Source organism: Aythya marila (assembly GCF_965140915.1).
Source record: "Aythya marila genome assembly, chromosome: 6".
Lineage (NCBI taxonomy): Eukaryota > Metazoa > Chordata > Aves > Anseriformes > Anatidae > Aythya > Aythya marila.
Window position 1 is genome coordinate 39,180,022 of NC_139047.1, and position 21,381 is coordinate 39,201,402.

General features: G+C 37.6%; 1 long non-coding RNA gene across 2 annotated transcripts; it reads right to left on the minus strand.

Annotated features, from left to right (window-relative positions):
- Nucleotides 1-355: 355 nt before the first annotated feature.
- Nucleotides 356-17,615, minus strand: LOC309879361. 2 transcript variants are annotated; one of them, XR_014317727.1, is made up of 7 exons: nt 17,482-17,615; nt 10,559-10,661; nt 8,060-8,165; nt 6,668-6,744; nt 5,458-5,502; nt 824-1,061; nt 356-578 (listed from the first exon to the last, which is right to left on the minus strand). It is a non-coding gene; the product is annotated as an uncharacterized lncRNA (long non-coding RNA). The 2 variants fall into 2 exon arrangements; XR_014317726.1 differs by lacking the exon at nt 5,458-5,502.
- Between the last annotated feature and the right edge of the window lie 3,766 nt (nt 17,616-21,381).

A 21,381-nucleotide genomic window follows, 5' to 3' on the forward strand; every position in this document is an offset into this window, starting at 1 on the left:
TACTAGTCTTACTTGTTTATATATTTTTACGCATTACATCTTGGTGCTATACTCATTAAAATTATTAGGTTGGTTAATTTCTCTTTACATGCAGTTTCAGACAATGTGCAAAAGTGGAGAAAAATGGGGCACAGTTTAATTTCATTGTTCATTTTCACAGTGGAGTGGGCTGTTGCAAAATGTCAGGAGCATAAATATAAGGCAAATTTTTTTAAAATCCACTCTATTCACAATTTTGCATTCAGATTGATAAGCCAGTGAGGAAGATAAAAGACTGTTTAACTTTCAAAAAGTCCATGTCTTAAGACAGGGTAATGCTGATTTGAAAGTTAAATAGTAATAGCACCCTGGAAAATGTACTTCTCTATTTCCATAATTAATCTGCAAATGGACTGAAAGAACAAGAACTAAACTGTATCAGAATCAGGGAGTTAAATAGTTTAATATTAGAACAGATTGAGAAGATGTACAGTGAGACTCAACAGCAGCCTTATGCTTTTCCTTTTAGGTAAATAGCTCCCACGGAGGGCAATGAAAAGCAGCACTGACCTCAGGGAGGCCGTTATACTCACTGAATGCTGCAGAAAAATAGGAAACAAAGGCTTAAATCAACATCTCTGTAATTCCCGAGGAGGGGAGAAGTGTCACAAAATAGGATTAATTTCCTTTTAATACATAACAGAATTAGGATTATCGTTTAAGTGGCCTCAAAACATAAAAATCCAGACCCTGGTCTTTACTCCTGCCTGACTAAGAAGTGTCCTCTGTGAACAACGTAGGAAATTTAAGTTATACGTGAGTTCAGAATGCTCAGCTACCGTACCTGGAGTTTTAGTGAATCAATACGATCCCCTTTCCTCAGAGGCTGCATCTGACCTTTTGACCCCAGGCATTCGCTCTGGTCAGCTGGGGATCTTGGCTGTGAGCCACTTCTGCCTGACCGGGGTGTCACTGCTGCACAGAGTCCCCTGCAGCTGAGCTTGCATGTAAGTGCTGCAGTCTTGCAGTGCCTTCTAAAATTTCTCCTACATGCTCAGACAGATGCATGTTTTGGCAACATCCTGAGAGAAAAACAGAGCAACTCCACTTACCATAGCACACAGATTTAGGATAGTTCCTAAAACATTAATTCAAGAAACATGCGTACAGCTATTGCAAGAACACCTGGCTATGGCCTGACAACATCAGAACAACCTAATGAGTACATGTGAACTGCCAAGTGAAATGAAACATTTATTTGCCATACCCACATTACTTTACGGGGTAGCCAAAGAAGAGAGACATGGATGAGCCTGACAGGAGCAGAGATGAGCAAGGCAAAAAAAAATGTTTGCCTGAAGGGAAGACCATAAACATTCTAGAAAAAGAAAAAAAAAAAAAAAGGTCCTCAGACTATCAGTGCTGACAGACACTTGTTTAGTTGAAGAGAAGACATCCAATGACAGTACTCATTTGTACATTTTGTGTTTGAGTTTTCATAAGACTAATAAAAGGTGACAACGTGAACATCAATTTAATTTAAAAAAAAAAGCAAAAACCTGGGTTTGTGGCCATGGGTAAATTAGGGCAGCTGTGAACAATAATAAATAAAGGGATGAGAAAGAAAGCTGTCATCCTGAGAACACTGGAGACCCGACATCTCTCATAGGTAGCACAGGGCAGAGAACCTCGAGGAAGCTTTACACGGCGGCACAAAGTGACAGGAGGCTGGTGCCAGGAGGGGCTGGCCAGGGCCAGTGGAAATGCTCTTTACCAACACCCAGCCCATGATGACTGGGAGAGGCACACAGAGACCACGGCAAGAAACATGTAACCCTTATAAAGGTTTGCCACAAAATCATTTATACATAGATACCTCATAGCTGTTAATTTGTATCTTCTATGAGGAAAGGCTTCATTTCTGGCTTCACCACTTCTTTTACTCCATCAGTCCTTGGAACTGGATGATTATTGAAGCACGGCTGCACTGCTGCTGTGAGCAATGTTACTTCGAACTGATCAGCACCTGGGGAGGCACCTTTCCACCATTCAGATTTAAAAAGACACTAGTCTTCATCAACAAGTAAATGGCCCTTTTTGGCAAAGCAGAGCTTGAAAATAACCAGCATTGAGCCAATGCTGTGCCTGCCTGCCTTCTGAGCAAACCTTGTCCTCTGCAGGCTGTGATCAAGCTGAATGCCAGCACAAATACGGTGGCACTAGGCATGGGAAGACTTCCAAAAGTCTAAGATCTACAAGACTATAAACACGCTAAGAGGAGAAACTGTTATGTTGCAGTTGTGCAGCAGTTGTGCTGTGTTATACCCTATAGCACTAATTCAACAAATTAAGAATTAGAACTTGGTTAGGCCAACTGTACTAAAATTAGGTACTCAAACTTTTACATTGTAATGTGGTCTCTATTACAGAGATCATGGGGGAAAAAAGGAAAAGCAGGTAATTTTAAAGATGATCTGAGGTAACTAAGAGAACGTATTACACCTTCTGAGATTCATGGAGATTGCTGACAGGAATAGTAATATTTTTTTCTGTGCCTTTTTTTCAGACACAAGTAGCTTCAGGTTGCTGGAATTTGAGAATGGAAAAACTGACTGCCATTTATGTGTAGAATAAAACTTTTTTTTTTTCTTTTTTCTTTATTTTTTTGGCGAGTGTGGCATTCATGGGTAGCAATCATGATGTTGTCTTGAAAAATATGTTAGCTACATAAAACTTTTTAGAAATTAGCTTAAGTTTTTTTGTTTTTATGTGTACAATGTCTCATTTATTAAGTCTTCTGCTGCTTGGATAGTTCATTCTACATTTCATAGCTCATTCTACATTCTACAGAAGCAGTCTTCTTGTCTGTTTATTCAGTGTACTTCCTGATTAAACGTTCATAACCTTGTGAAAAAGTTGATGATGGCTGGGTGAATTTAACAAGTCATCCAGAGTCAACCATATTTCTACATTAGACTGCCCAATGTGCATTTAAAAGAATTTGATGTTTCACTGAGTCAAACCAGGTTATGTTATTATTAATAATTTGGAGATTAGAGAGTTCAAGTAAAAAGTTATATTCCTGTGTGATTCTGTTAGTAATTTGAAACTTGCCAATTTCAGCTGATGACCATGGAAATCTTTTTTTCTAAACTAAATCCATCTCCCTTTTGTCCCTGAAGTGATCTGATTTTTTAAATAAATTATTCAAATTCTAAAAAAAAAAAAAAAAAAAAAAAAAAAAAAAGCTTGTTGTTTGTTACAAATTAAATCATTGGTTCTGAGTTCAGTCCCTGGTAATCTCATTTTTTGCTTTAGACATTTATAGGTTTAAATCAGCAGCACCTAATCATTTATGCTTCAGGAAAACTGGAATTACAGGAAGTATGAACATGAGTACAGTTGTGTTGAACTACCACATAAGGTGCACAAGTTTAATATCAACCATGAGCTTTCCATTCCTCAAGCTCGTGAACAACTCCTCAAAGGTAATATAGACATAGGTATTTCCCCACCAAAGAATTTAGACTCCCTAGACCTAATATTTCTAATATTTCTTCAACTCACACTTTTAAGCAGAGACCAAGTGAAGCTGAGCACCCTTTCTGCAGGCATCACTGCTACTACTAAAGCCCAGTGCCTTGCTCCAGACAAAAGGCACATTCCTTCCCCAGGCTCCTTCTAGCTGCTGCCAAAAAGACAGCAGCAAGCAGGGCCTGAGCATATTTGACATACTCCTCATACTGGTCCACAGGACAACCTCTCTTCATCTCTGCTTGGGTAATTATTTACTGCCATGCTAAGGGAATGTAGAAGAGAGCCATGCAACTCACCTTCAGCCACTAAACAACAAAACGCACAGCAATTTAGCAGAGTTCTAAAAACAGCACCAGGGATCCATAACATCTTAAAGCATTTGTCTGCAGATGGGACTGTTGCCAGCATGGTCAAAATTACATCGCATGCTTGCATGGTGAGCATGATCATAGTTAGCCTTTATTGATTATGACTATTAGCAAGCTTATTAGTGATGTTCCCAGGTTGTTACTGTAATGTGACAGCCATTCATGTTTTACATGGACAGTTTAAAAAAAATAAAAAGTAAAAAAGCTCACAGAAGAGCTTTGATTTGTGGTCATCCAAAGCAGCTTAGTGCAAATTAACATGAGTTCCTCTTATATATATTCTTTTCCTAGATTGTTACTCTAGGTCCTGAGGTGTGCTGCTTTAATCATATGGATTAAACATTTTTACATCTGTTTTTATCATGTGCTACTACATTACATTAAGAAAATCCATCAAAATAGGCCTCTTTTGTCTGAAGACTATGTAGTTAAGTCTGTGTGTCTCATCAACACCTTTGTGCATTCTGTCATTAACCTTCAGGAGGGAAGATGATAAAGAAAATGAGTTTGCTAGAGCTTAGGTTAATGACCTAACGTGAAATACAGAGTTACTAGAGATCATGAAAGCTTAAAAACATCAAGAGAATGAAAATAAATCTTCTGAGATTCTTACTGAGATTTATCTTTTTATGTAGGACACATTAAATTTAGTCATTAAGCAGATTAAGAATAATTATTGAAATTCCCAGTATGTAGTGGTCATTATGATAAGTATCTTTAAGTTTGATATAAATCACTTTCTCATTTTCTTGCTTTATTTTCATCATTACCATTCACAAAGCTTTTTGTTGTTGGTTTTTTGTTTGGTTGTTTTTTTAAGAAAATATCAGAGCAGCAATCATACTTACCGTCTTTATGAAAAAATGTAATATAAACACAACCCAAATCCCTCTATGGAAGGAGATCTGTCTAGCTCCTAAGGCATGTGTGTTTTACAAATTTTATGTTGGGATATTTATTTTCTCAATGCATTTTTCTCCTCTTCTTATTTTAGTTTGATCATCAGACTATATTTTCAAGTGTTTTTCCTCTGATTAATAAATAGCACAGGGATTGAAAATAAAGGGTTGTGTCAAGTGGGCTGTGAACTTCTGGACTTGGTTACATAAAATTATCTCCTGTGGGACAAAGTCAAATTAAGGGAAGAAACCAAACTAAATCTACTGTTTCTGTACTGGTGTATATAAAAAGACTGCCAAAAAATTATTTTGTCTTTGTTGTTTTTTGTTGTTGTTGTTGTTTTTGTTTGTTTGTTTGTTTTGTTTTTAAAGCAAAGTAGTCCGTGTGTTCTGAATATTTTTACAGGTACAATTAATAACCTGTTTTTAATATGACAAAAATATGCAGCAGTGATTATTTGTTTTAAGCTAAATCAAAATTTGGCCATGCCTTTCCCCATAGGAGCTGAAATATTATAGAAAAGGATACGGTTAGCACAGCATGATCAATAAACATGCATCTTCACTAATTCAATGTGCCAGTTACAATCTAAGGAGTAGGAAAGGGACATGCAGTTTGAGGAGTACATGGCAAAACAAAATGTGGGTTCTTTTGAACTGCATGGAAAACATACCCATTCTTCATCTTTCCAGACAGAAAAAGCTTATCTCCACAGCAGCTGTAAAGAGCATTGGAATACAGCTTCCTGTTTCTGCATAAGGATCAGCAAATACCTCATTTTCAAGCAGATAAAAAGAGGAAGAGGGATTGTGCATAAGCCTTAAAGTACTATTTGTTCCAGTATAACACCAAGGCTAGCGTTCAGGGACTACTGCATACAGATAGCATTCACATACTTCTAGAAAACTCTCTTTCCATTGGAACCAGCCTAGTTGTGTTGGTTTTGAGCAACAACTGCAGGCTTCAAATCAAGGCTGATTCATTCAAACTGCCAATTTTCATTTATAAAGAACCTTTCTAAACACAGGCAGCAAACAAAGAATATACAAACACAGACGGCTCACTGCTTTTCCCATTTCTGTTTTCTCGTAGAGACAGAATCAGCTCTCACCAGGCAGATGTCATGGCTTTCTAGCATCCACATATCAGTCCTTGAAGCCAGGAATTCCCTCATCAAAGCCATATGTTCTTCATTTCCTATTTTTTGACTGTCTTCCTACCCCAAATTTTCCCTACCATTGTGCTTATATGTTCCTAATATATCACACTTTAAACCAAAAGAAAATAAATTGTATCTTGACAAATAAATAGCGCATAAAATACTAAGCACAGCCAGCTTCTGTGTGCTCCACTCCACCCACAGAGCTATGATTACAATTTTACATGCAGGACTGAAGAACTGTTGAGAAATAACACAAACTACTATTTTCCTCATGCAGTAAGTGACCTCTTAAAGAGAACTCATTGTTAACCAAAGCACTTGGAGACTAAACCTTTCAATGTATGCCCCTTTTTCTACACTCAGAATATCAGAAAATGTATGCTCTTTCCGTTGCCCAATTTGGCAAAAAAAAAAGAAGCAAGGCCACAGCATAATTTAATTTCAGGATAACTATGATCTTCCCACTTTAAAAATGTCCACATTCCAGGTTAATGAAAGGACTTGTCTGGTCTGAAATTTCTTCTCGATCCATCAACTGTCTTGTATTTACACCCCAAAACAGTAATCAGATAATTAAATATGATTTACAGCCAATGGGTTCTCCATACTGATTCATACCTGAGCTTGTAAATGATAAACCACACTGGCTTTCTTTTTCACTAAAGCTGAGATACCTGCTTTCTTATTTTTAAAGTGCAAATGCTTTTTATGATTAACTTACATTCTTTCCAGCTCTTCTTGGGCAGCATCCTTTTCCTCTGGCTAAAAGGAACAGTGCATCAGTAGACTTCTGGTCTCCTGTTGAGAAAAGACAAACTATCCACTCTAAAGCACAACCACTCTAAAGAAAAGTGACCATGCTCAGCGGGATTCCAACATTCTTGCATGCCCTACAACTGGCAGGCAAGTTATGATGAGTTTTGTAAGGTTGATATTTGCATGTCTTTGTATAACCAGCAGCATCTCGAGCAACTCAATTAGCAAGACTCATATGAATGCTTGCTCTTGTCCCTATGCAATTCTTTACAGACATCCATGGTGTTGTCTAAGAAGAAAGGGCTTCAGTGAGCTCAAAACCAATGACGTGCTGCTTCAGAAAAGAAAGTCTTCAAAGTGACTTACAAGCAAAGTCACTGTGCTGTATTTTTCTCTAACAGACTAAGCCAGATAAGATAGTCACAGCACCACACCCCCAGGTGCTGGCTGGCCAAGCCCACTCACCAATGCAAAGTTTGTTCAGCTGAGCTTGTTGCTCTCGTGGCAGTAGTTCCCAGTACCCAGCGAGCATAACCAGAGCCATGTCCCAGCTGCTGATGCTGTGCACCCTCATGCACCTCCACTAAGCCAGGGCAGCTTGACAGGAATTGATGAGGCAGCCCTCATAGCCGTACCAGTCGCCAGAAGATGAGACTGCCAAAATTCCTTCAGTTCACATGGGATAAACTCCTCCCATTTTGCCAAGCAGACTGCAGAAAGGGAGACTTGAAATGGCTGGGTGTTGTGAGCCTAGACCTACAGCAAGAGGTCTGATGCCTTGTAGGCCAACTTTTCCAAAGGAATCAGTTGCAGAGGCCTCAGGCCCTGCTCTGAGTACTGAGCGATGTTAACCACCTATTACAACCATTTTCTGTGAAGCATTTTCCAAAGCTAGAACACAATGTGACTACAATATGTATGGCATTATGGAGCCTGTAACACCTGACCATAAAATTATTCAATTTATTTTCTGTCACATTGCCAGGAGAAGATGTCAGTGGCAGAGCGGTCTTCACGAAACTCAGCCATGAACTTGCAGGAAATTCTAAACTGGAGCATGCTGCTGGCTGAATTCTCTGAGCACCCTGCTGTTAGCTGAGGATTTGAATAGTGTCAGAGTCTGGATCCAAAACTCAAGGTTTTGTAAGATTTGCACTTCTGATCATCAAGGCAGATTTGAAATTGATTTGTCAGTCATTGAATCTAGGAAATGCAAGACAGAAAAACATCCAAAGGTTCAATTTCTTTCCCAGCCAAGCCCCTAAAATATGAAAGTGTAGTATAAGGCTGGAGTATATAAAACACTGTTTGCAGTTTGATACTGCTTCTTGTTAAGGAGAAGACCTTGAGCTTTTACCTCAGGCAAGACTAGATCAGGAGTAAGGCAATGTTCAGAGCATTTCTGCAGGGGATATGGAGAAACATCTCTTCACACACATCGCGGAGGTGGGAGGAGTCATAGTCTGCAAAGAAAAATGGAAATCAGCAGCAAGATCCTTCATTTGCTTACAATTACCATCACAGAGGTATGTTTTACAATTTGTTTCTTCATCCAAGGATGCCATTATGTTATTAGAGATTTGAAATACCTTATATTTAGATGAATACAACCTACAGAGCATTCATCAGTTTTAAATGTACACAGTTTCAAAAATATTGAGTTTACTTTTTGCTCTTATTAGGTGTTCTAGGGCATCAAAATAAATAAATAAATAAATATGTGTACTTAGCTTTCTTTATGGCATTTTAATTAACAGGAGGATTGATAATTATACCATAATTAGACTTGCTCATGCAATCATCCTAGCTATGCTATTTTCATAAAACCTAATCAGATGTGTTTAAAACTGGAACATTCTAGAGGACGTTCAGATTAACCCAGAAAAACAATTCTGATAAGCTTTTGTGAATATGATGTCGGACAATCAAATCTATCATCAATTATATAGCTTCCCACACCAAACATCTAATCTGAAAACATACTGGGGAAAAAAAAAAAAAAAAAAAAAAAAGACTTGCAAAATAATTAGCAAAACTGACAGACGTAATACAGTGATACACAGACATAGATCAGGTACTGTACAAACAGCTTGATCCATTAAGCCCCTCCTCAAGTCTGTGTGGGACTGTGTCTGCACAAACCTGGTACAAGTTTCAGTAAAATATCCGGAATAGATTATTGCCCAGGGTAAATGTGACTTTCAAAAGCCTGTCTCCTCAATTTTGTGAATGAAACAGGGAGACCTCTGAGACTTGTCTACTTTAATTTCAATCTGCCGTAAGCATGATTTCATTTATTTTAGCATTTTAAAATAGTCAGTGCCTAAACAAAGCACTCACAGTGTTGCATCTCTAAGACTTTCTATCAGATATTTCAGCAGCTAGAGCATATAGGGTAGGTGAAAAGCATAGTATATATTTCCCCAATGAAAATCAGATGTTTAAGTCTTTATAAAACCTGTAAACCACCTATAGATTAAGTGCTGAAACACAAGAAACTGAAACATAGTCATACTTTATTTTTCCCTTAACTTTGTATGTTATCGAGGAAGGTGCTTGAAGGAAAATAATTAATTCAATCCTTCTAACTTCTGCATATGTTTAGTAAGTTTACTCAAAAAGTAACTCAATGCTTTGTGAGGTTTTAGCATAATTCAATGTGATTATTTTACCCCCTCTTACTGAACAGTTACATGCTCTGTATAACTTTCTGGTAAGAATTAAAAAAAAAAAAAAAAAAAAAAGCTGAAAACCTACATGCTTTCATTCTTCAGTGTCTTAAAGCACTCTCAAGGCTCATGTTTTGCCATGCAATGACTTACATCTGGGCTGAGACCAAATTCAGAGTCCCAATATGGATATAGCACTTTCTAAAAAGATACTGGACGTATGAAATCAGAAAACCCTCCTATATCAGCAAACTCAACTAGAATGCATTACTTAATAAAAAGCATTGAGTGATATCAGTCAGTCTCATATGTAAGTAAGTGTGGCGTTTGACATGTTATTTCTGTACCATGCCCTCCACTTAAATGCAACTTGTACAATAGAGCCTATTGCAGTAAATAAGCTTCATCTGCTGCTTAAATCAAGTTTTAATATTAATTGTTTTGCTATTAAAATGAAAATTAGGAAAGGCCTATTCATGATAATATACTATCACTCCTCTGTACACAAATGCATGTCAGGTATCCCTCTAGATCAGAGAACAGCAGGCTCTGCTGAATCAAATTTATATAAAACTAAATTCAAATGAAGGAAGCCATAAAATAAAACCTATGAAAAAACATTATGTGTTACATAATCCAACCTAACACAACCTTTCAGAATTTGTCTTCCTATTACTATGTTGGTCAAACCTGGGTCTCATTTGTACTAGTCATAATAATCCTTCAAGGGCAGAAAGGTAAAATCATAGAATCACAGAGCAGTTGGGGTCAGAAGGGACCTCAAACCCACCCAGCCCACCGCTGCCATGGGCAGGGATCCCTCCCACCAGCCCACACAGCCCAAAGCACCACCCAGCCTGGCCTTGGGCACTGCCAGGGATGGGGCAGCCTCAACTTCTCTGGGCAGCCTGGGCCAGTACCTCACCACCCTCTGAGTGAAGAATTTCTTCCTAACATTTAATCTAAATTTCACCTCTTTTAGTTTAAAACTGTTCCCCTTGTCCTATTATTAGGATATTCATTTTCAAAATGAAAATAGCCAAAGCATAAGCACCGGAAAGAAAGCAAGAGTCAGAAAGATAACATGCAAGATTGAGGATCTCAGACTGAAATAAAAAAACTCTTCTAATGTAAGCAAGTCACAAGACTGTTACTTAGATGCATCCTTCAGGCCCTTGTCATCTTACCTTGTCATCTACCTGTACAAAAACACCCCCCACAGTGGTAGGTGTGTGTGGAAAAGTTGCCTTGTTTCTTGGACAAAATAGGGTCACAAAGGTCAGTGGAGAGCTGCAAAATATGGAATTTCAGATCAGATCAGCACCATCATGCTAGAATAATTACAGTTCATGAGAGAAGGAAAAAGCATTTTGGACAACTGCATTCAGTTCAGACTAGTCCTTAATTTACATTGATTTCACTTATCTCATGATATTAGTATGTTGCGACTTTCGCTCAGGAAAGTAATTATCTGGCTGGAGGAGATTACAGAATACACAGACTAACACACTTACATTGGACTGTGGTATGTGTCTTACACTAAAGGAAAGAGCGGCAAAACAGGTTACAGTTGTGTAGGTAATTTGTATTGCACATCAATCTGTCTCCTCATATGTGCAACTGGAAACGCTGTAATGACAAAATGCTTTTATAAAACACCAATTATGAACTCAGGGACACCAGTTTGGGAGCTATACCTTTAACCCACTTTGATTCTTGTTAAATATGTAGCTTTTATAGTATGGAACTCATTGCAGGCTGTTCTAAAATACAATGCCAGTAAGAATAGCAAGAAGCTGCTCAGTATATCTCAAGTGACATGCTGGCTCATGCAGCCAAACAGTTAAGACAACAGTTTCCCTTGTCTGTGGAACCTCTCCATTTAAAAATAAATAAATAAATAAATAAATAGAGCAAAGTTGAAAGAGAAAGTTGAGGAATTTGTTACATTTGTAAGCAAGCTCTAGAAGGGGCTGTGAGGACAAGGAAAAGTATCAGAACAGGAATGCTTTGTGGAGTCTGATAAAGAGAATGCAATGGCTTCTTTAGGATACCATCATGTGTAACTGCCCACTCCATTGCTGAACATGGGCATTCATACACAATGCTGAGGTTTTGGTTCTCTTTATAAGTTCAAAGCATTTCTTTTTGCTCAAAGTGCACAAAGAGATAACTTGTCTCGTATGCATTATTTGAAGATCCGGGGAGTGCTGCCACAGAGCCAGGGCAGGCAGGCTAACATGGACAGATGGAATTTCAGGTGCTGATCACTCACTCCACTTCTGAACAGCGGCCAGGAAAAGCACACACTAAGGCAGCGTTTACTGGGAAGGTATGCTGCTAAATTACAAAAATAGAAAGAAAGCTCTTGCTGCTGTGGTTAGTCTAGGGAATAAAAGTAGTTATAAAAGAATGCAATGGGTGTGGCAGTAGCTAATAACAAGCCGGGTCACAAAGCTGTCTGGTACAGATGCCTGTAGGCAGTTTGCACAAGGAGCACTTACCCACCACAGGAAGACATGAAGTTTAACCGCTCATGACAGAAGACATCAACAGTGCTGTAAAAAGCAAAGCAGGCACTGCCCTTGAGAGAGTAGGGCAGTAATGCTTCCACAGACATCCCAAAGGCAGGACAAGTGTGTCAAGTCAGCCAGTGCCCTGGTCTTAGCCATGAAGGCGACCACTCCATGAAAGAGTCCAAGGGCAGACCAATAATTGCAGGCACTCCATAGCCTTACTACTTCAGGGCACCCTAAATACTGGTAAACATCTTTACGCATACCATTTCTATTTCATATTAAATGTCTCCTTGTGGTCTGTTCTACTTTATATGAATTACATGAAAAAGAATAGTTCAAGCAGCAGGATACTTAGTGAGATAATTTCTAGCTAGTTCTTTAAGGTATATGTAGATTCTTTTTTCTTGACTAGGAGGAGTATGAAATGAATTATATCCAAGTGCATCAGCACAAAGCAATTACACATTATGAGAAGACATTGATCTGCATTAGGACTAAATGCAAAAGACCTCCTGCTAATTACAAAGACTCATAATCAAGTCACAGCACTGAATCACAGTTCATTGACTATGTCCTAAAATTATTTAAATAGTTAAATAAATCCAGAATCAGCTGGTGCTTCCCCAGATTGACCAGAGAGGTACAGGAAACTGAGATCATATCACCTGAAATGCTGACTGTTGACAATTTTCCCTCTGCATAAAAAATCAGTCCTAATATATGAGTGCATAATATGGGAACAAAATATATATTTCTCCAGCCTGGCTGTAAATTCCCCAGCACTGCTATTGATCCAGATCCTATTTAAAGCTGCTACTCATTCAGAGAGGTTACTAAGATGTTGTGGAATAGATTTATCTAATTCCAAATATTGTACACAATTATAATCCCAAACAGTGAAACAGGGATAAGGCCATTCACTGACTGTTGAAAAGGCATTTATTTTGAACCTGTCTAGCTTGCTGACATTGTTATACATTCAGACAAAGGTAACTAAGAAAGAAAATCTTTTACATTTCATTGGTATGCTAACCTGTAGAGTCCTCTGCTCATGCCTGACATAGGAAGGCCTACAAAGGAAATTCCTTTATAACCCAACTGCAATATCCATCCTGTTCACCAGTTATGAAGTTTGACAATGAAGCTTGTAAAAAAAGACTAAGAAAAGCCACTCTCAGATGTTCTTTTTCAAACTTTTCCCACATAACAAGTAAACTTCTGAGACCATTTGCTTGAACAAGATTCAAAATGACACACATTTGAGAACATACCTTAAACCTAAGAAGGTAGTTCAGCCTAGCCTACTGACTTAACTAATTGCTCAAAAATGTATGTCACTCTGAAAATGCCGTCTCCATGTATTATTTTGCAGACTAGGCTGCCATGTATTTTCCTTTGCATCAGTGATTACCTTCCTAATCTAAGTGGTTTTAAAATAATGTGCAAGACACGGTGGCAGCTAATGATCATGACCATAAAAGCTGTTTGGACCAATGTTTCAGAAGTTGTTGTGCAAAGAGCCATAGGGACAAACATATTAAGATGAAGATTTCTGTGTAAGCAAGCAGCATGAAACTTCCCTAGTGATGCACAGAGGTCTAAGCTGTGTACTTTGGAAAGCCTCTCTGTTACAAGGTATGAAGAGCTGGGAAAGCTCTTTTCAGCTTGCCGGCTCTCTTGGTCCTACAAATGCTAAAATCCTCTACTTCTTGACCACCACCTAGCGGCAGCTTGTCTATACATAGTTACGTCTATGAGCTTGTGATACACTTTTTTTTCCCCACCAATATAGAACAAAAAAATCCTTTCCTGCACTTTCCAAGCAGCATGTAAACAAGATCACAAGAAAGATGTGCTTTTCAAAGACTTCCACAGCCTGCAACCCAACCTATTTACAGATTCCACATGACTAGGCCTATACGCATTACTGCTGCATACATGCTGATCCAATTCGACAGTCTGATGGGGAAAAGAGAAGGGTCCCTTCATCTCTGCTTCCTCCTCCTTGCCTTCCGAGTGATTGGCACCTCAGCAGATATACACAACAAGCCACTCTGTACAACAGAGCCTTTGAAAAAGCTAATGGGGTAGCAACTAGAGAGAGACTTGAAATTTACTTGTCCTCAGCCTTGACCCATTCACTCAAATGACTCAAGACTGTAATCTAGCTCACAAGGTGAATCTCCCCATAATTATCATATGGTTATACCGAAACTAATTCTGATTCTTCAACTTTAGCACTGTTGAATAACTTTTATGACATTCTGTGAAGACTATCAATCATAACATTTTCTTTTTGTTAAACTTCTATTTTTATTCCTCTGTGTATGTACAGCAATCACATTTCAATGCCATACTACTACAATGTTACCCCTGCTGTAAACTACAACCATCCAAACCTGAGCAGGGGCAATTCACAATTCTCTCCCTCCATTTTCCAACTTATTAATGTCCTTCCAAGGATTATCACATAATCACTACTGTTTCAGAAAGTTGCTCTTCCAGCAGCAATTACTGGAGAATTTGAATCAGTTTCTACCCCCCGTGAAAAAGGTACATTTGTTGTTGAGGCTGCGTTGGGTATGAAGTCACATCTGGTAAAGGATTACCATCCAGTTGCCGAATATCACGTGCCCTCTAGTGGCTTGTCCTCTAACACTTGCGTTGTTTTTGTGCACTTGCTCAAAGTAGATATGAAGACAAGTCATTTGCAGCTGCCTAGCTCCAAGGAGCTCAGTGTCACTTGGCGCATAAACCAATAACGATATTAAAAATATTTTGCTTTGCTTTCATTACCTACCATTAAACTCTGTTTTCAAGGACAAAGGCCCAAAGCCATGATCAAGGGCAACAAAATACAGGGAATTCTCATATTTGGCCTTTAAGAACCATGCCTGTATCTAAGGAAAGAAGAGTTACGAATATGATATGTCAGAAATAGTGAAGTCTGCAAGGGATCTCATACTGCTCAGTGTGTTGCAATTGAATTACTAGAATTGATTCACTTTTTCCATCACCCAATGATATATATATATATGTATGTGTGTGTGTGTGTGTGTATATAGACAAGGATATTTAGGTGGATAAATCACATGATGACAAAGTTTAATCTTTCTAGTTATTCTGCCAGCAAAGTTATTTTATAACCAAAAACTACCCAGAAAGACATACCTTCTCCTTAATGATATTACCCTCCCCCGTCCAGCACTATTATTCGATGACTGGACACTTCTTCCCCTGTAGTCTATGAAAAACTTGGTATCCAGATACAAATCAGGACCTGAACTTCTCAGATTTCCTAGACCCACTGGGAAGAAACAGGGTAAGCTGTACAGACATGTAGCCAGACTTCCCACAGATTTTGTAGAAGGCATAATATATGCACATGTGAACAATTACAGCAATATAAAAATCACTGAATATATGGCTGCCTTCATTAATTGGTCTCTTCTATGCTTCAGACACTTAACAATAATGTTCTTTACAAAACTATTCACCTTTACTCCGAACTAATACAAAGAGACAATACAAACACAGGACAGAGAAAAAAAAAAATTAAAGCAATAAAAAATGTATCACACACCTGCAGCAGAATCATTTTTGTTTCTGTCATATTCTTCTAGCATCTAAAATAGCTACACTGACTCAATTGAAAAATGTACTACCTATCTGTGACTGTGACTGAGCTTAAGAAAACAGAAATAATACTTCATCTCTCAGTTAACAGATGTGAAAACAGGATCAATTTATATCAGTAGTCACAAGCTAGTAATTCTGACATTTGAAAAGAAGCAATACTGGAGAAAAGGAGAAAAAGAGTTATGAATAAAACCATGATACATCAGGAAGATATTCCATATGCCTATATGCTGAAGTGTCTGTTTTAGACCTGGTCTATGCGTGGTGTATAATTTTGCTAGTATCTATTAGCTAGATTAGATCAAGTAATCAGACTGTCCGCTTGGAAAGACGTTGATTCTTGATTCTGCCAAGTAATTTTGTGAGACTTAGCAATCAGGTAGTAACTTGCTTGTGGAGTGCAGATTCTGAAAGAGAAATTGTCACGAAACATGAAAGAGCTCCAAAGCACTGAAAGCACTGCTCAAAGACAATTCCTATAACTCTTGTCCCTTTACCACAATCTCAATTCTGTGTCTTCCCTCAGGCATGCCTCCATTCTAAATTAAAAAACAAACACACACACACACACAAAATAACACCACCAACAAAACAACAAGAACTTTCTAAAAATATGTATAACCACTACAACATAAATTCCATTCCTAATTACTACCACTAAAATAATCTATCCTCAGTATCAGCTAAATATCTCTGAAGCCTCGTATCTTTGTGATCAGGACTTCAGTGGAGATAGGACTGAGAATGGCAGGAAGAGATTTCAGCTGCACTATCCTGTGGTCACATTCATTCCTCCCACATAGACAAAAAAAGTATAATGATCTCCAACAAAAAAAGCATAATGATCTCCAACAAAATATCAAAAGGAAATAAAGGAAAGTGTTAAATAAAACCAAATTTACATATCCATGCTGATGTTGTGGTATTTTAATAGTGCTGAGTGTTACTTTTCAAGAACAAAGTTTTCAGACAAGCATTATGCAGGTACGATTCCCATTCACAGCAGCTTCTGGTTTAAACATATAACAAGAGATGGAGATAGTGTAAACATCAGAAATAAATAAAAAGAAAGTGAGTGGAAGAAAAACAGAAAAAAAAATGGTGAATCATACCTAGTATCATAAGAAGTCTATGACATCAACTTATTTCTTGTTTAAACCAAGTTCCAAAGATTTTCACCAAAAAAAAAAAAAAATCTGGAATGACATACAATGGCACTAAACTTTTGTAGTATTAGTGCTTTAGGCAACACACCAAATCCATATTACATGATTGCCTTATCTGATAAGTTATGCACCAGCTCCTCTCCAAACTATCTGGTAAAAAACATTTTCTTTTACGCTGGATATATCCTCTGATTAACCCTCATTAGCAGGTTGTACAACATCGCTTTCATTTTTGGACTCATGATTCCCCATTATGTGACTAATACAGCCTGGGTCAATGGTTCAATTTGCCCCTGTGGGTTTAGCACTAAAAGCATAGACTCATGCCAGATGACCCATGGTCTGGATGTTAAGGGCATGAAGGGGTTGTCTAAGAGACAACGCTCTGAAAAGCCAAGTTTAAATATCCAAACCAACAGATCCAAACCTAAACCTGTTCGGAATTGCCTTCTTTTAATCAGTTTTATAGCGTTTGAGGAAGATATCACAGGAAGCATGGATGAGAACTGTAAGGTTCTTAGGCCTTATTGGAAATATTGTTTTGGCTTTAACTCAAGCCGTGAAGGACTTGTATTTTGTATTGAACTGTGCTCATAGACAAGGGATGGAGATGGTTACCTCAGTAACACTGCTATCTATCATTTTAAGCAGAAGCATGAAGCCAGTGTATATCATTATTAGGTGTCATGGTATCCAAAGAATCCAAATGATTCAACTGTCAAAATCCAAGTCTGAATTGCGAGGACTGAGGGAACACTATAATGGAGAAAAGAGTTTGACACTGACCTGCATGCAAGCTGCAGCAAGGTAAGCAGGCGCACATGGATTTTCCAGATTCTTCTGCTCTCCTTGCATTATTTATTTCAATTTTCTCACGGTTGATTTTCTTCTTTATTTTGCTAGCAGGTTCAGCAGCACCTGGGAGAAATTCATTTTCCTATGTGAATTCTGAGTTCACTCCTCCAAAAGTAAAAGTAGGCTGCCTCAGCACATTAAAACAACAGCTATTTACAAAAAGTACCCACCAGTGGGGGATATGTCTGATCTGAGTAGATAAGCTCTAATGAGACCTTAAATTTGAAATGAAAGCACCGTGGACAGGAATGACTAACACAACTTTCCAAAATATGCCAACAGAGAAATATACAAGTTCACAACACTTTTACAATGCCTGCCTAAGATCTACACTGCTGTTGGGAGAAGGAATGACATAAGGATTTATTACATTTGCTATTGCATGTGTCAACTTCCAGGACTGAAACTTATTGACCATATCTAATAGTGATGAGCATGCAAATAGAAAAAAGAAACTTCTGATACTTAACCAGCATAAAGAGTTACTGACTTAGCTTCATTTGTCATTGCTATTAGCAGAATGCAGAGAAAAAAAATGCTGTATTATCTTAAGGATCTGTTCCCAAAACATCTGATTCAGCTCAGATACAAGGAGGGTACCATAGCCAAGCTCATACAAATACACTGAAAAATCAATATGGCTCTGCTGAGGCAGAGTAACATTAATATGAAAATCCTTAATTACTGAAGAAATACTTCTGGAAAAGTTTCTTTTGTTATTTCTCCTTCAGATCATCTGAAATAAGTCATTTCTCCAACCAAAAATGTCATCATCCATTTTAAGCTAAATATTTATTGGCAGAGACATGCAGTACTATTGGCTTCAATATTTGCAAGGTAAGATGCTTTTCTAGGGAGGAAATTGCTGCATACCAAAGCTATTTCCTGCCTCATACAGAAACGAATACGTACAGAACTGAAATATCAAATAGATCTGTTTTAGACAGGATGTCCTTTAACTTTTTCAGCTCTAAGAATCCCAGACAACAGTAGTCATCCATCAGGGTTGCTGTCAAGCTATAAATCCATACTGTTTTCTTATTACATGTTCTCTTCTACTTTCTTTTCTACTTAAATTTTCCCTCCTGATTCCACTTATATCTTTTTTTTTTTTTTTTTTACATTCTCACCTTCCTCTTGTTTTTAATTCTTAAAATCTAAGAACAAGACAATCCCCAATAAATCACATAATGAACATTTTTTTTCTTGTTTGTTTTTAGAATCTCTAAAAGAGCTAGTTTTTGTGACAAAATGTTTTGGCACAGCAGATCAGAACATGTTTACAGCATATGAGAAAAATCTTTGGCATCACGTGTTATGGTTTCAGCAACTGCATGCAGATAAAATTAACACAGTCTCATCACAAGATACGCAGATTTTGCTCTTACTCAGGCAGGGTTTATACTTATATGGAATATTGCGGCATGATAAAACAGCAAGGGGTGGTAGTACTCCAGTATTGTTTTATATCATCCTTCTCCAGCCCACAGAGACACACTGAGTGGAGTAGGACTCACCTTCTACTCCACCTGCCCACCACCTTGTTTAATGCCCAAGGGCCTGAAGGTCCCATTATCTTAATACAAAAGATTACCATCACTGACAGAGTCAAGATAATGACGAAACGCAATGAAGGTGTCTTCATCCACAACACAGTTTACATCATAGATGGTAAACATTAGAAAATAATTCCTTAATGGAAGTTTTAATTTTAAATACTGAAAATGAAACCATGAATAAATATATCCCATATAGATAGTTGCAGATTTGGGCATGTCTACTTCCAGCTCTTATATTTCATTGAAAGGTTATTATAATTAGACATTTATCTTGGGTGATGTTATTTCTACAGAAGATATCTTTTTGAACATGCTATTTCTACATGGGATGAAACAGGATTAACTACCATAACTCTGGGATTATAAAAATCACAGAAAAAAAATCAGAAAATCTTACTGATGGTACGGTTATTTTAGAATTAAGTACTAATCTTGCCAACAACATCAAATGGAGAAAGAAAAAACATTAATGAATGCTACCTTTGGGACCGGGTCCTTTGCTGTTTTGAGCAAGTGCTTCTCTTCAACTCTCACAGAGAATTGCAGTAACCATACTGCCTTGATACTGGTCTGAGGCAATAAAAACGGTTTAAGAAACACTCTAGCTTTTTGGATGTCTTCACTGTCAATGACAGTATTTAAGCAGAACACACCATATTCATTAACACTGTAACTAAGTTTTATTATTATTGTTGATATTATTATTATTATTTAAGAAGGAAAATAAATTACAATAAACTACACATGGAAAATTATCTGAAGTCACGCATGAAACTGATACTTGTGCCATCAGTGCTGGAAAATTCTTAGCCAGAGCCTACCACGTCTAATGATGGCTATTTAATATCTTAGGCAATAAAGAAAAATAACAGATGTTTCTTATTAGCTGCAGGTTGGGATGTAGTTTTCAGTGGCATAATATTTTATCACTCATGTTTCCTCCTTGAAAATTCATTTGTTCACGATTAGCACAAAAATCAGTTATTTTATGAAGAGGCTCTGATAATTAAGGGCAAAATTATGGTGCTGCTGAAGACAAAGGAATTGTGGTCAAAGACTTCATTTCATATGATTTCATATCACAACTTGATTTCATATCACTTGATTTCATATTCACTTGATTTCATATCACAACTTTTCAAAGAGCAAGTACTCTTCTGAATGACTAAGGTAGATCTTTTGGCTGAAATTATGAAATACTGGATAATTTAAACATTATGACAAGTAGGTATTTTCAATAAATTCTGTGAAGCTTTTATACAACTGAAGTAGTATAACTCTATCTTCTTACTATGCATTAGTTAGTTTAGAATGGTTTGCTAAATGCTGCATTGCTGTATTTTTGAAGTGTGACAAGTTCTAACAGACCTGGTAACAAAAGATTTTTTAAATACTTATTAATATAATTCACAACAGAGAGAAAGTCTCTGTGGCTAGTGGTTAACAGCCTTCTGGGCTTGATTTCAGAGTACAAGTAACTGTCTGGTTTGCCGTGTGCATATTTTGGATACCATGCATCCAAAGTATTTAAATATTTTGAAAATGACAGTGATTTTAATGGATTCTTTCTCATACGTGAACGCTAGCTTCTGAGTATCACCATCATGTTTTTGTGTTGTTGTTAATGTACTCTTGCTTAACTTTCTTTAGACACATAGAACAATAACGACTATGTAAAAAGATGCAATGGAACTTGCAACAAAACACAGGGGGCCTAGGTTAGATTTCTCAAGGATCGTGATCTTACTTGCTTTAGCACTACAGCTCTTTTTAGTAAAATCATATTTAGGCTTTCAAAAGTGAACTGAGATTTTTTTTTAGTTGTATAGGCTGCTTCTGACCTTATTGGTGGACCAGATGCTAGTCCAGAGAGGTGCTACACAGCAAGGCAGGGCCCCGAAAACAGCTCTCCAGAAAAGCAGCCCCTGTTCTCCCACACCAGTGTGGAAGAGAGCAACGGGGCTGAAGCTGGATGTTTCTGTGTACACACCAGCTTCAGCAGCTCCACGTTGCATTACAAACTGCTGGAAACAACACTTCCCTTCTCCCTGGTCTTTCCAATCCCAATACACTGCCATAATAGAGAAGATGATGGCTGGATATACTTGCCTGTGACTATCATGTGAACTATTCCAGATAAGAATAATAAAAATAATCTGGATATAGAGTCTACATGTGCATTTCTTAAATTCTAGCTGCTTTTTTTTTTTTTTTTTTCCTCAAAATAAGCATGCATTTCAGCAATGTACTGGCTGGACACATAGCAATATAA